Below are 12375 nucleotides of genomic sequence, written 5' to 3' on the forward strand. Positions count from 1 at the left end.
CCAGAAGGATGAAATGCATGTGTTTCTCTCTGAACGAACACTCAGCCACTAGGCTTTTGCTTGCTCCTTCAAAGTCTTTGTAGAAACGTGTGTTTTCACGGCTGGAATACGTTTGGGATGCATTGTTTCAATCTCTGCAAGCCTCACGTTGTTTCTTAGACAATGTGGAAAAACAAGGAGTATGTGTCCCAAATCTCTTCTAATCCATAAAAACGCAAACTGCATCACTCTTGCTCAAACACGCTCTTTCTCCTAATGTGTTGAGAACTTTCAAGAAACCAAAAAAGAAGGGCATTTTGCACTGAAATTCAGACAGGTAAGTACAATAGGACATTTCTATTGTTTGCAGAGTTCAAAAGCATGATTGACTTCATGTTCTCGATGAAAGCTTACTTTTCCAAGTGATCTGAAGTAGGACTTTCACAAAAAGATGTGTTTGCGTGTCTGTGGTGAAAGGAGCTCTAAGTTGTGTATTCAGTGCTAGAGAGTGACACACTCTACATAGGCTACACAGCGTTTGGAGAGCACGAACATGCTTCAAACTGAAACTGCTACAAGCTGTATGTAGCATGCAGAAAGAAGGCTTGTCATTTCAAAGAAAGAAGAGGAAACCAAACTCCAGGTAGTGAAACGAGCACACCAGTATGGGAGATGTGCATGTGGACAGTTTCAAGCAGCAGCTCTTTGTGGACTCTTGGAGACAGCGCTGTGAAAAAATTTCCTACAAAGCGGGATTGGGCCAAAGTTGAAAGACCTTCCAAAACCAACCCTAAACAACTTAGCCAAACAATGAATGTGGCAATAAGCTCCTGCAGCCAAGGTGCTTCTATGACACAACTCCCGAACAGGTAGCTGCATTCTGCACACTACAAAATACAAATGAATTCCAGGCTGAATACTCACTCCAGAAGGATGAAATGCATGTGTTTCTCTCTGAAAGAACACACAGCCACTACGCTTTTCCTTGCTCCTTCAAAGTCTTTGTAGATACGTGTCTTTTCACTGCTGCAGTACGTTTTGGGATGCATTGTTTCAATCTCTCGCAAGCCTCACGTTGTTTCTTATACAATGTGGAAAAACAAGGAGTATGTGTCCCAAATCTCTTGTAATCCATAAAAACGCAAACTGCATCACTCTTGCTCAAACACGCTCTTTCTCCTAATGTGTTGAGAACTTTCAAGAAACCAGAAAAGAAGGGCATTTTGCAGTGAAATTCAGACGGGTATGTACAACAGGACATTTCTATTGTTTGCAGAGTTCAAAACCATGATTGACTTCATGTTCTCGATGAAACCCTTACTTTTCCAAGTGATCTGAAGTAGGACTTTCACAAAAAGATGTGTTTGCGAGTCTGTGGTGAAAGGCGCTCTAAGTTGTGTATTCAGTGCTGGAGAGTGACACACTCTACATAGGTTACACAGCGTTTGGAGAGCACGAACATGCTTCAAACTGAAACTGCTACAAGCTGTGTGTAGCATGCAGAAAGAAAGCCTGTCATTTCAAAGAAGGAAGAGGAAACCAAACTCCAGGTAGTGAAACGAGCACACCAGTATGGGAGTTGTGCATGTGGACAGTTTCAAGCAGCAGCTCTTTGTGGACACTTGGAGACAGCGCTGTAAAAAATTTCCTATGAAGCGGGATTGGGCCAAAGATGAAAGACCTTCCAAAACCAACCCTAAAGAACTTAGCCAAACAATGAATGTTGCAATAAGCTCCTGCAGCCAAGGTGCTTCTATGACACAACTTCCGAACAGGTTGCTACATTCTGCACAGTACAAAATACAAATGAATTCCAGGCTGAATACTCACTCCAGAAGGATGAAATGCATGTGTTTCTCTCTGAAAGAACACACAGCCACTACGCTTTTCCTTGCTCCTTCAAAGTCTTTGTAGATACGTGTCTTTTCACTGCTGCAGTACGTTTTGGGATGCATTGTTTCAATCTCTGCAAGCCTCACGTTGTTTCTTAGACAATGTGGAAAAACAAGGAGTATGTGTCCCAAATCTCTTGTAATCCATAAAAACGCAAACTGCATCACTCTTGCTCAAACACGCTCTTTCTCCTAATGTGTTGAGAACTTTCAAGAAACCAGAAAAGAAGGGCATTTTGCAGTGAAATTCAGACGGGTATGTACAATAGGACATTTCTATTGTTTGCAGAGTTCAAAAGCATGATTGACTTCATGTTCTCGATGAAACCCTTACTTTTCCAAGTGATCTGAAGTAGGACTTTCACAAAAAGATGTGTTTGCGAGTCTGTGGTGAAAGGCGCTCTAAGTTGTGTATTCAGTGCTGGAGAGTGACACACTCTACATAGGTTACACAGCGTTTGGAGAGCACGAACATCCTTCAAACTGAAACTGCTACAAGCTGTGTGTAGCATGCAGAAAGAAGGCTTGTCATTTCAAAGAAAGAAGAGGAAACCAAACTCCAGGTAGTGAAACGAGCACACCAGTATGGGAGTTGTGCACGTGGACAGTTTCAAGCAGCAGCTCTTTCTGGACACTTGGAAACAGCGCTGTGAAAAAATTTCCTACGAAGAGGGATTGGGCCAAAGTTGAAAGACCTTCCAAAACCAACCCTAGAGAACTTAGCCAAACAATGAATGTTGCAATAAGCTCCTGCAGCCAGGTGCTTCTATGACACAACTCCCGAACAGGTAGCTACATTCTGCACAGTACAAAATACAAATGAATTCCAGGCTGAATACTCAGTCCAGAAGGATGAAATGCATGTGTTTCTCTCTGAACGAACACTCAGCCACTAGGCTTTTGCTTGCTCCTTCAAAGTCTTTGTAGAAACGTGTGTTTTCACGGCTGGAATACGTTTGGGATGCATTGTTTCAATCTCTGCAAGCCTCACGTTGTTTCTTAGACAATGTGGAAAAACAAGGAGTATGTGTCCCAAATCTCTTCTAATCCATAAAAACGCAAACTGCATCACTCTTGCTCAAACACGCTCTTTCTCCTAATGTGTTGAGAACTTTCAAGAAACCAGAAACGAAGGGCATTTTGCACTGAAATTCAGACAGGTAAGTACAATAGGACATTTCTATTGTTTGCAGAGTTCAAAAGCATGATTGACTTCATGTTCTCGATGAAAGCTTACTTTTCCAAGTGATCTGAAGTAGGACTTTCACAAAAAGATGTGTTTGCGTGTCTGTGGTGAAAGGAGCTCTAAGTTGTGTATTCAGTGCTAGAGAGTGACACACTCTACATAGGCTACACAGCGTTTGGAGAGCACGAACATGCTTCAAACTGAAACTGCTACAAGCTGTATGTAGCATGCAGAAAGAAGGCTTGTCATTTCAAAGAAAGAAGAGGAAACCAAACTCCAGGTAGTGAAACGAGCACACCAGTATGGGAGATGTGCATGTGGACAGTTTCAAGCAGCAGCTCTTTGTGGACACTTGGAGACAGCGCTGTGAAAAAATTTCCTACGAAGCGGGATTGGGCCAAAGTTGAAAGACCTTCCAAAACCAACCCTAAAGAACTTAGCCAAACAATGAATGTTGCAATAAGCTCCTGCAGCCAAGGTGCTTCTATGACACAACTTCCGAACAGGTTGCTACATTCTGCACACTACAAAATACAAATGAATTCCAGGCTGAATACTCACTCCAGAAGGATGAAATGCATGTGTTTCTCTCTGAAAGAACACACAGCCACTACGCTTTTCCTTGCTCCTTCAAAGTCTTTGTAGATACGTGTCTTTTCACTGCTGCAGTACGTTTTGGGATGCATTGTTTCAATCTCTCGCAAGCCTCACGTTGTTTCTTATACAATGTGGAAAAACAAGGAGTATGTGTCCCAAATCTCTTGTAATCCATAAAAACGCAAACTGCATCACTCTTGCTCAAACACGCTCTTTCTCCTAATGTGTTGAGAACTTTCAAGAAACCAGAAAAGAAGGGCATTTTGCAGTGAAATTCAGACGGGTATGTACAACAGGACATTTCTATTGTTTGCAGAGTTCAAAAGCATGATTGACTTCATGTTCTCGATGAAACCCTTACTTTTCCAAGTGATCTGAAGTAGGACTTTCACAAAAAGATGTGTTTGCGAGTCTGTGGTGAAAGGCGCTCTAAGTTGTGTATTCAGTGCTGGAGAGTGACACACTCTACATAGGTTACACAGCGTTTGGAGAGCACGAACATGCTTCAAACTGAAACTGCTACAAGCTGTGTGTAGCATGCAGAAAGAAAGCCTGTCATTTCAAAGAAGGAAGAGGAAACCAAACTCCAGGTAGTGAAACGAGCACACCAGTATGGGAGTTGTGCATGTGGACAGTTTCAAGCAGCAGCTCTTTGTGGACACTTGGAGACAGCGCTGTAAAAAAATTTCCTATGAAGCGGGATTGGGCCAAAGATGAAAGACCTTCCAAAACCAACCCTAAAGAACTTAGCCAAACAATGAATGTTGCAATAAGCTCCTGCAGCCAAGGTGCTTCTATGACACAACTTCCGAACAGGTTGCTACATTCTGCACAGTACAAAATACAAATGAATTCCAGGCTGAATACTCACTCCAGAAGGATGAAATGCATGTGTTTCTCTCTGAAAGAACACACAGCCACTACGCTTTTCCTTGCTCCTTCAAAGTCTTTGTAGATACGTGTCTTTTCACTGCTGCAGTACGTTTTGGGATGCATTGTTTCAATCTCTGCAAGCCTCACGTTGTTTCTTAGACAATGTGGAAAAACAAGGAGTATGTGTCCCAAATCTCTTCTAATCCATAAAAACGCAAACTGCATCACTCTTGCTCAAACACGCTCTTTCTCCTAATGTGTTGAGAACTTTCAAGAAACCAGAAAAGAAGGGCATTTTGCAGTGAAATTCAGACGGGTATGTACAATAGGACATTTCTATTGTTTGCAGAGTTCAAAAGCATGATTGACTTCATGTTCTCGATGAAACCCTTACTTTTCCAAGTGATCTGAAGTAGGACTTTCACAAAAAGATGTGTTTGCGAGTCTGTGGTGAAAGGCGCTCTAAGTTGTGTATTCAGTGCTGGAGAGTGACACACTCTACATAGGTTACACAGCGTTTGGAGAGCACGAACATGTTTCAAACTGAAACTGCTACAAGCTGTGTGTAGCATGCAGAAAGAAAGCCTGTCATTTCAAAGAAGGAAGAGGAAACCAAACTCCAGGTAGTGAAACGAGCACACCAGTATGGGAGTTGTGCACGTGGACAGTTTCAAGCAGCAGCTCTTTGTGGACACTTGGAGACAGCGCTGTGAAAAAATTTCCTACGAAGAGGGATTGGGCCAAAGTTGAAAGACGTACCAAAACCAACCCTAAAGAACTTAGCCAAACAATGAATGTTGCAATAAGCTCCTGCAGCCAAGGTGCTTCTATGACACAACTCCCGAACAGGTAGCTGCATTCTGCACAGTACAAAATACAAATGAATTCCAGGCTGAATACTCACTCCAGAAGGATGAAAGGCATGTGTTTCTCTCTGAACGAACACTCAGCCACTAGGCTTTTGCTTGCTCCTTCAAAGTCTTTGTAGAAACGTGTGTTTTCACGGCTGGAATACGTTTGGGATGCATTGTTTCAATCTCTGCAAGCCTCACGTTGTTTCTTAGACAATGTGGAAAAACAAGGAGTATGTGTCCCAAATCTCTTCTAATGCATAAAAACGCAAACTGCATCACTCTTGCTCAAACACGCTCTTTCTCCTAATGTGTTGAGAACTTTCAAGAAACCAAAAAAGAAGGGCATTTTGCACTGAAATTCAGACAGGTAAGTACAATAGGACATTTCTATTGTTTGCAGAGTTCAAAAGCATGATTGACTTCATGTTCTCGATGAAAGCTTACTTTTCCAAGTGATCTGAAGTAGGACTTTCACAAAAAGATGTGTTTGCGTGTCTGTGGTGAAAGGAGCTCTAAGTTGTGTATTCAGTGCTAGAGAGTGACACACTCTACATAGGCTACACAGCGTTTGGAGAGCACGAACATGCTTCAAACTGAAACTGCTACAAGCTGTATGTAGCATGCAGAAAGAAGGCTTGTCATTTCAAAGAAAGAAGAGGAAACCAAACTCCAGGTAGTGAAACGAGCACACCAGTATGGGAGATGTGCATGTGGACAGTTTCAAGCAGCAGCTCTTTGTGGACACTTGGAGACAGCGCTGTAAAAAAATTTCCTATGAAGCGGGATTGGGCCAAAGATGAAAGACCTTCCAAAACCAACCCTAAAGAACTTAGCCAAACAATGAATGTTGCAATAAGCTCCTGCAGCCAAGGTGCTTCTATGACACAACTTCCGAACAGGTTGCTACATTCTGCACAGTACAAAATACAAATGAATTCCAGGCTGAATACTCACTCCAGAAGGATGAAATGCATGTGTTTCTCTCTGAAAGAACACACAGCCACTACGCTTTTCCTTGCTCCTTCAAAGTCTTTGTAGATACGTGTCTTTTCACTGCTGCAGTACGTTTTGGGATGCATTGTTTCAATCTCTGCAAGCCTCACGTTGTTTCTTAGACAATGTGGAAAAACAAGGAGTATGTGTCCCAAATCTCTTGTAATCCATAAAAACGCAAACTGCATCACTCTTGCTCAAACACGCTCTTTCTCCTAATGTGTTGAGAACTTTCAAGAAACCAGAAAAGAAGGGCATTTTGCAGTGAAATTCAGACGGGTATGTACAACAGGACATTTCTATTGTTTGCAGAGTTCAAAAGCATGATTGACTTCACGTTCTCGATGAAACCCTTACTTTTCCAAGTGATCTGAAGTAGGACTTTCACAAAAAGATGTGTTTGCGAGTCTGTGGTGAAAGGCGCTCTAAGTTGTGTATTCAGTGCTGGAGAGTGACACACTCTACATAGGTTACACAGCGTTTGGAGAGCACGAACATGTTTCAAACTGAAACTGCTACAAGCTGTGTGTAGCATGCAGAAAGAAAGCCTGTCATTTCAAAGAAGGAAGAGGAAACCAAACTCCAGGTAGTGAAACGAGCACACCAGTATGGGAGTTGTGCACGTGGACAGTTTCAAGCAGCAGCTCTTTGTGGACACTTGGAGACAGCGCTGTGAAAAAATTTCCTACGAAGAGGGATTGGGCCAAAGTTGAAAGACGTACCAAAACCAACCCTAAAGAACTTAGCCAAACAATGAATGTTGCAATAAGCTCCTGCAGCCAAGGTGCTTCTATGACACAACTCCCGAACAGGTAGCTGCATTCTGCACAGTACAAAATACAAATGAATTCCAGGCTGAATACTCACTCCAGAAGGATGAAAGGCATGTGTTTCTCTCTGAACGAACACTCAGCCACTAGGCTTTTGCTTGCTCCTTCAAAGTCTTTGTAGAAACGTGTGTTTTCACGGCTGGAATACGTTTGGGATGCATTGTTTCAATCTCTGCAAGCCTCACGTTGTTTCTTAGACAATGTGGAAAAACAAGGAGTATGTGTCCCAAATCTCTTCTAATGCATAAAAACGCAAACTGCATCACTCTTGCTCAAACACGCTCTTTCTCCTAATGTGTTGAGAACTTTCAAGAAACCAAAAAAGAAGGGCATTTTGCACTGAAATTCAGACAGGTAAGTACAATAGGACATTTCTATTGTTTGCAGAGTTCAAAAGCATGATTGACTTCATGTTCTCGATGAAAGCTTACTTTTCCAAGTGATCTGAAGTAGGACTTTCACAAAAAGATGTGTTTGCGTGTCTGTGGTGAAAGGAGCTCTAAGTTGTGTATTCAGTGCTAGAGAGTGACACACTCTACATAGGCTACACAGCGTTTGGAGAGCACGAACATGCTTCAAACTGAAACTGCTACAAGCTGTATGTAGCATGCAGAAAGAAGGCTTGTCATTTCAAAGAAAGAAGAGGAAACCAAACTCCAGGTAGTGAAACGAGCACACCAGTATGGGAGATGTGCATGTGGACAGTTTCAAGCAGCAGCTCTTTGTGGACACTTGGAGACAGCGCTGTGAAAATATTTCCTACGAAGCGGGATTGGGCCAAAGTTGAAAGACCTTCCAAAACCAACCCTAAACAACTTAGCCAAACAATGAATGTGGCAATAAGCTCCTGCAGCCAAGGTGCTTCTATGACACAACTCCCGAACAGGTAGCTGCATTCTGCACACTACAAAATACAAATGAATTCCAGGCTGAATACTCACTCCAGAAGGATGAAATGCATGTGTTTCTCTCTGAAAGAACACACAGCCACTACGCTTTTCCTTGCTCCTTCAAAGTCTTTGTAGATACGTGTCTTTTCACTGCTGCAGTACGTTTTGGGATGCATTGTTTCAATCTCTCGCAAGCCTCACGTTGTTTCTTATACAATGTGGAAAAACAAGGAGTATGTGTCCCAAATCTCTTGTAATCCATAAAAACGCAAACTGCATCACTCTTGCTCAAACACGCTCTTTCTCCTAATGTGTTGAGAACTTTCAAGAAACCAGAAAAGAAGGGCATTTTGCAGTGAAATTCAGACGGGTATGTACAACAGGACATTTCTATTGTTTGCAGAGTTCAAAACCATGATTGACTTCATGTTCTCGATGAAACCCTTACTTTTCCAAGTGATCTGAAGTAGGACTTTCACAAAAAGATGTGTTTGCGAGTCTGTGGTGAAAGGCGCTCTAAGTTGTGTATTCAGTGCTGGAGAGTGACACACTCTACATAGGTTACACAGCGTTTGGAGAGCACGAACATGCTTCAAACTGAAACTGCTACAAGCTGTGTGTAGCATGCAGAAAGAAAGCCTGTCATTTCAAAGAAGGAAGAGGAAACCAAACTCCAGGTAGTGAAACGAGCACACCAGTATGGGAGTTGTGCATGTGGACAGTTTCAAGCAGCAGCTCTTTGTGGACACTTGGAGACAGCGCTGTAAAAAAATTTCCTATGAAGCGGGATTGGGCCAAAGATGAAAGACCTTCCAAAACCAACCCTAAAGAACTTAGCCAAACAATGAATGTTGCAATAAGCTCCTGCAGCCAAGGTGCTTCTATGACACAACTTCCGAACAGGTTGCTACATTCTGCACAGTACAAAATACAAATGAATTCCAGGCTGAATACTCACTCCAGAAGGATGAAATGCATGTGTTTCTCTCTGAAAGAACACACAGCCACTACGCTTTTCCTTGCTCCTTCAAAGTCTTTGTAGATACGTGTCTTTTCACTGCTGCAGTACGTTTTGGGATGCATTGTTTCAATCTCTGCAAGCCTCACGTTGTTTCTTAGACAATGTGGAAAAACAAGGAGTATGTGTCCCAAATCTCTTGTAATCCATAAAAACGCAAACTGCATCACTCTTGCTCAAACACGCTCTTTCTCCTAATGTGTTGAGAACTTTCAAGAAACCAGAAAAGAAGGGCATTTTGCAGTGAAATTCAGACGGGTATGTACAATAGGACATTTCTATTGTTTGCAGAGTTCAAAAGCATGATTGACTTCATGTTCTCGATGAAACCCTTACTTTTCCAAGTGATCTGAAGTAGGACTTTCACAAAAAGATGTGTTTGCGAGTCTGTGGTGAAAGGCGCTCTAAGTTGTGTATTCAGTGCTGGAGAGTGACACACTCTACATAGGTTACACAGCGTTTGGAGAGCACGAACATCCTTCAAACTGAAACTGCTACAAGCTGTGTGTAGCATGCAGAAAGAAGGCTTGTCATTTCAAAGAAAGAAGAGGAAACCAAACTCCAGGTAGTGAAACGAGCACACCAGTATGGGAGTTGTGCACGTGGACAGTTTCAAGCAGCAGCTCTTTCTGGACACTTGGAAACAGCGCTGTGAAAAAATTTCCTACGAAGAGGGATTGGGCCAAAGTTGAAAGACCTTCCAAAACCAACCCTAGAGAACTTAGCCAAACAATGAATGTTGCAATAAGCTCCTGCAGCCAGGTGCTTCTATGACACAACTCCCGAACAGGTAGCTACATTCTGCACAGTACAAAATACAAATGAATTCCAGGCTGAATACTCAGTCCAGAAGGATGAAATGCATGTGTTTCTCTCTGAACGAACACTCAGCCACTAGGCTTTTGCTTGCTCCTTCAAAGTCTTTGTAGAAACGTGTGTTTTCACGGCTGGAATACGTTTGGGATGCATTGTTTCAATCTCTGCAAGCCTCACGTTGTTTCTTAGACAATGTGGAAAAACAAGGAGTATGTGTCCCAAATCTCTTGTAATCCATAAAAACGCAAACTGCATCACTCTTGCTCAAACACGCTCTTTCTCCTAATGTGTTGAGAACTTTCAAGAAACCAGAAAAGAAGGGCATTTTGCAGTGAAATTCAGACGGGTATGTACAATAGGACATTTCTATTGTTTGCAGAGTTCAAAAGCATGATTGACTTCATGTTCTCGATGAAACCCTTACTTTTCCAAGTGATCTGAAGTAGGACTTTCACAAAAAGATGTGTTTGCGAGTCTGTGGTGAAAGGCGCTCTAAGTTGTGTATTCAGTGCTGGAGAGTGACACACTCTACATAGGTTACACAGCGTTTGGAGAGCACGAACATGTTTCAAACTGAAACTGCTACAAGCTGTGTGTAGCATGCAGAAAGAAAGCCTGTCATTTCAAAGAAGGAAGAGGAAACCAAACTCCAGGTAGTGAAACGAGCACACCAGTATGGGAGTTGTGCATGTGGACAGTTTCAAGCAGCAGCTCTTTGTGGACACTTGGAGACAGCGCTGTAAAAAAATTTCCTATGAAGCGGGATTGGGCCAAAGATGAAAGACCTTCCAAAACCAACCCTAAAGAACTTAGCCAAACAATGAATGTTGCAATAAGCTCCTGCAGCCAAGGTGCTTCTATGACACAACTTCCGAACAGGTTGCTACATTCTGCACAGTACAAAATACAAATGAATTCCAGGCTGAATACTCACTCCAGAAGGATGAAATGCATGTGTTTCTCTCTGAAAGAACACACAGCCACTACGCTTTTCCTTGCTCCTTCAAAGTCTTTGTAGATACGTGTCTTTTCACTGCTGCAGTACGTTTTGGGATGCATTGTTTCAATCTCTGCAAGCCTCACGTTGTTTCTTAGACAATGTGGAAAAACAAGGAGTATGTGTCCCAAATCTCTTGTAATCCATAAAAACGCAAACTGCATCACTCTTGCTCAAACACGCTCTTTCTCCTAATGTGTTGAGAACTTTCAAGAAACCAGAAAAGAAGGGCATTTTGCAGTGAAATTCAGACGGGTATGTACAATAGGACATTTCTATTGTTTGCAGAGTTCAAAAGCATGATTGACTTCATGTTCTCGATGAAACCCTTACTTTTCCAAGTGATCTGAAGTAGGACTTTCACAAAAAGATGTGTTTGCGAGTCTGTGGTGAAAGGCGCTCTAAGTTGTGTATTCAGTGCTGGAGAGTGACACACTCTACATAGGTTACACAGCGTTTGGAGAGCACGAACATCCTTCAAACTGAAACTGCTACAAGCTGTGTGTAGCATGCAGAAAGAAGGCTTGTCATTTCAAAGAAAGAAGAGGAAACCAAACTCCAGGTAGTGAAACGAGCACACCAGTATGGGAGTTGTGCACGTGGACAGTTTCAAGCAGCAGCTCTTTCTGGACACTTGGAAACAGCGCTGTGAAAAAATTTCCTACGAAGAGGGATTGGGCCAAAGTTGAAAGACCTTCCAAAACCAACCCTAGAGAACTTAGCCAAACAATGAATGTTGCAATAAGCTCCTGCAGCCAGGTGCTTCTATGACACAACTCCCGAACAGGTAGCTACATTCTGCACAGTACAAAATACAAATGAATTCCAGGCTGAATACTCAGTCCAGAAGGATGAAATGCATGTGTTTCTCTCTGAACGAACACTCAGCCACTAGGCTTTTGCTTGCTCCTTCAAAGTCTTTGTAGAAACGTGTGTTTTCACGGCTGGAATACGTTTGGGATGCATTGTTTCAATCTCTGCAAGCCTCACGTTGTTTCTTAGACAATGTGGAAAAACAAGGAGTATGTGTCCCAAATCTCTTGTAATCCATAAAAACGCAAACTGCATCACTCTTGCTCAAACACGCTCTTTCTCCTAATGTGTTGAGAACTTTCAAGAAACCAGAAAAGAAGGGCATTTTGCAGTGAAATTCAGACGGGTATGTACAATAGGACATTTCTATTGTTTGCAGAGTTCAAAAGCATGATTGACTTCATGTTCTCGATGAAACCCTTACTTTTCCAAGTGATCTGAAGTAGGACTTTCACAAAAAGATGTGTTTGCGAGTCTGTGGTGAAAGGCGCTCTAAGTTGTGTATTCAGTGCTGGAGAGTGACACACTCTACATAGGTTACACAGCGTTTGGAGAGCACGAACATGTTTCAAACTGAAACTGCTACAAGCTGTGTGTAGCATGCAGAAAGAAAGCCTGTCATTTCAAAGAAGGAAGA

This window comes from Miniopterus schreibersii (assembly GCF_964146895.1).
Source record: "Miniopterus schreibersii genome assembly, chromosome: 12".
NCBI classification, from domain to species: domain Eukaryota; kingdom Metazoa; phylum Chordata; class Mammalia; order Chiroptera; family Miniopteridae; genus Miniopterus; species Miniopterus schreibersii.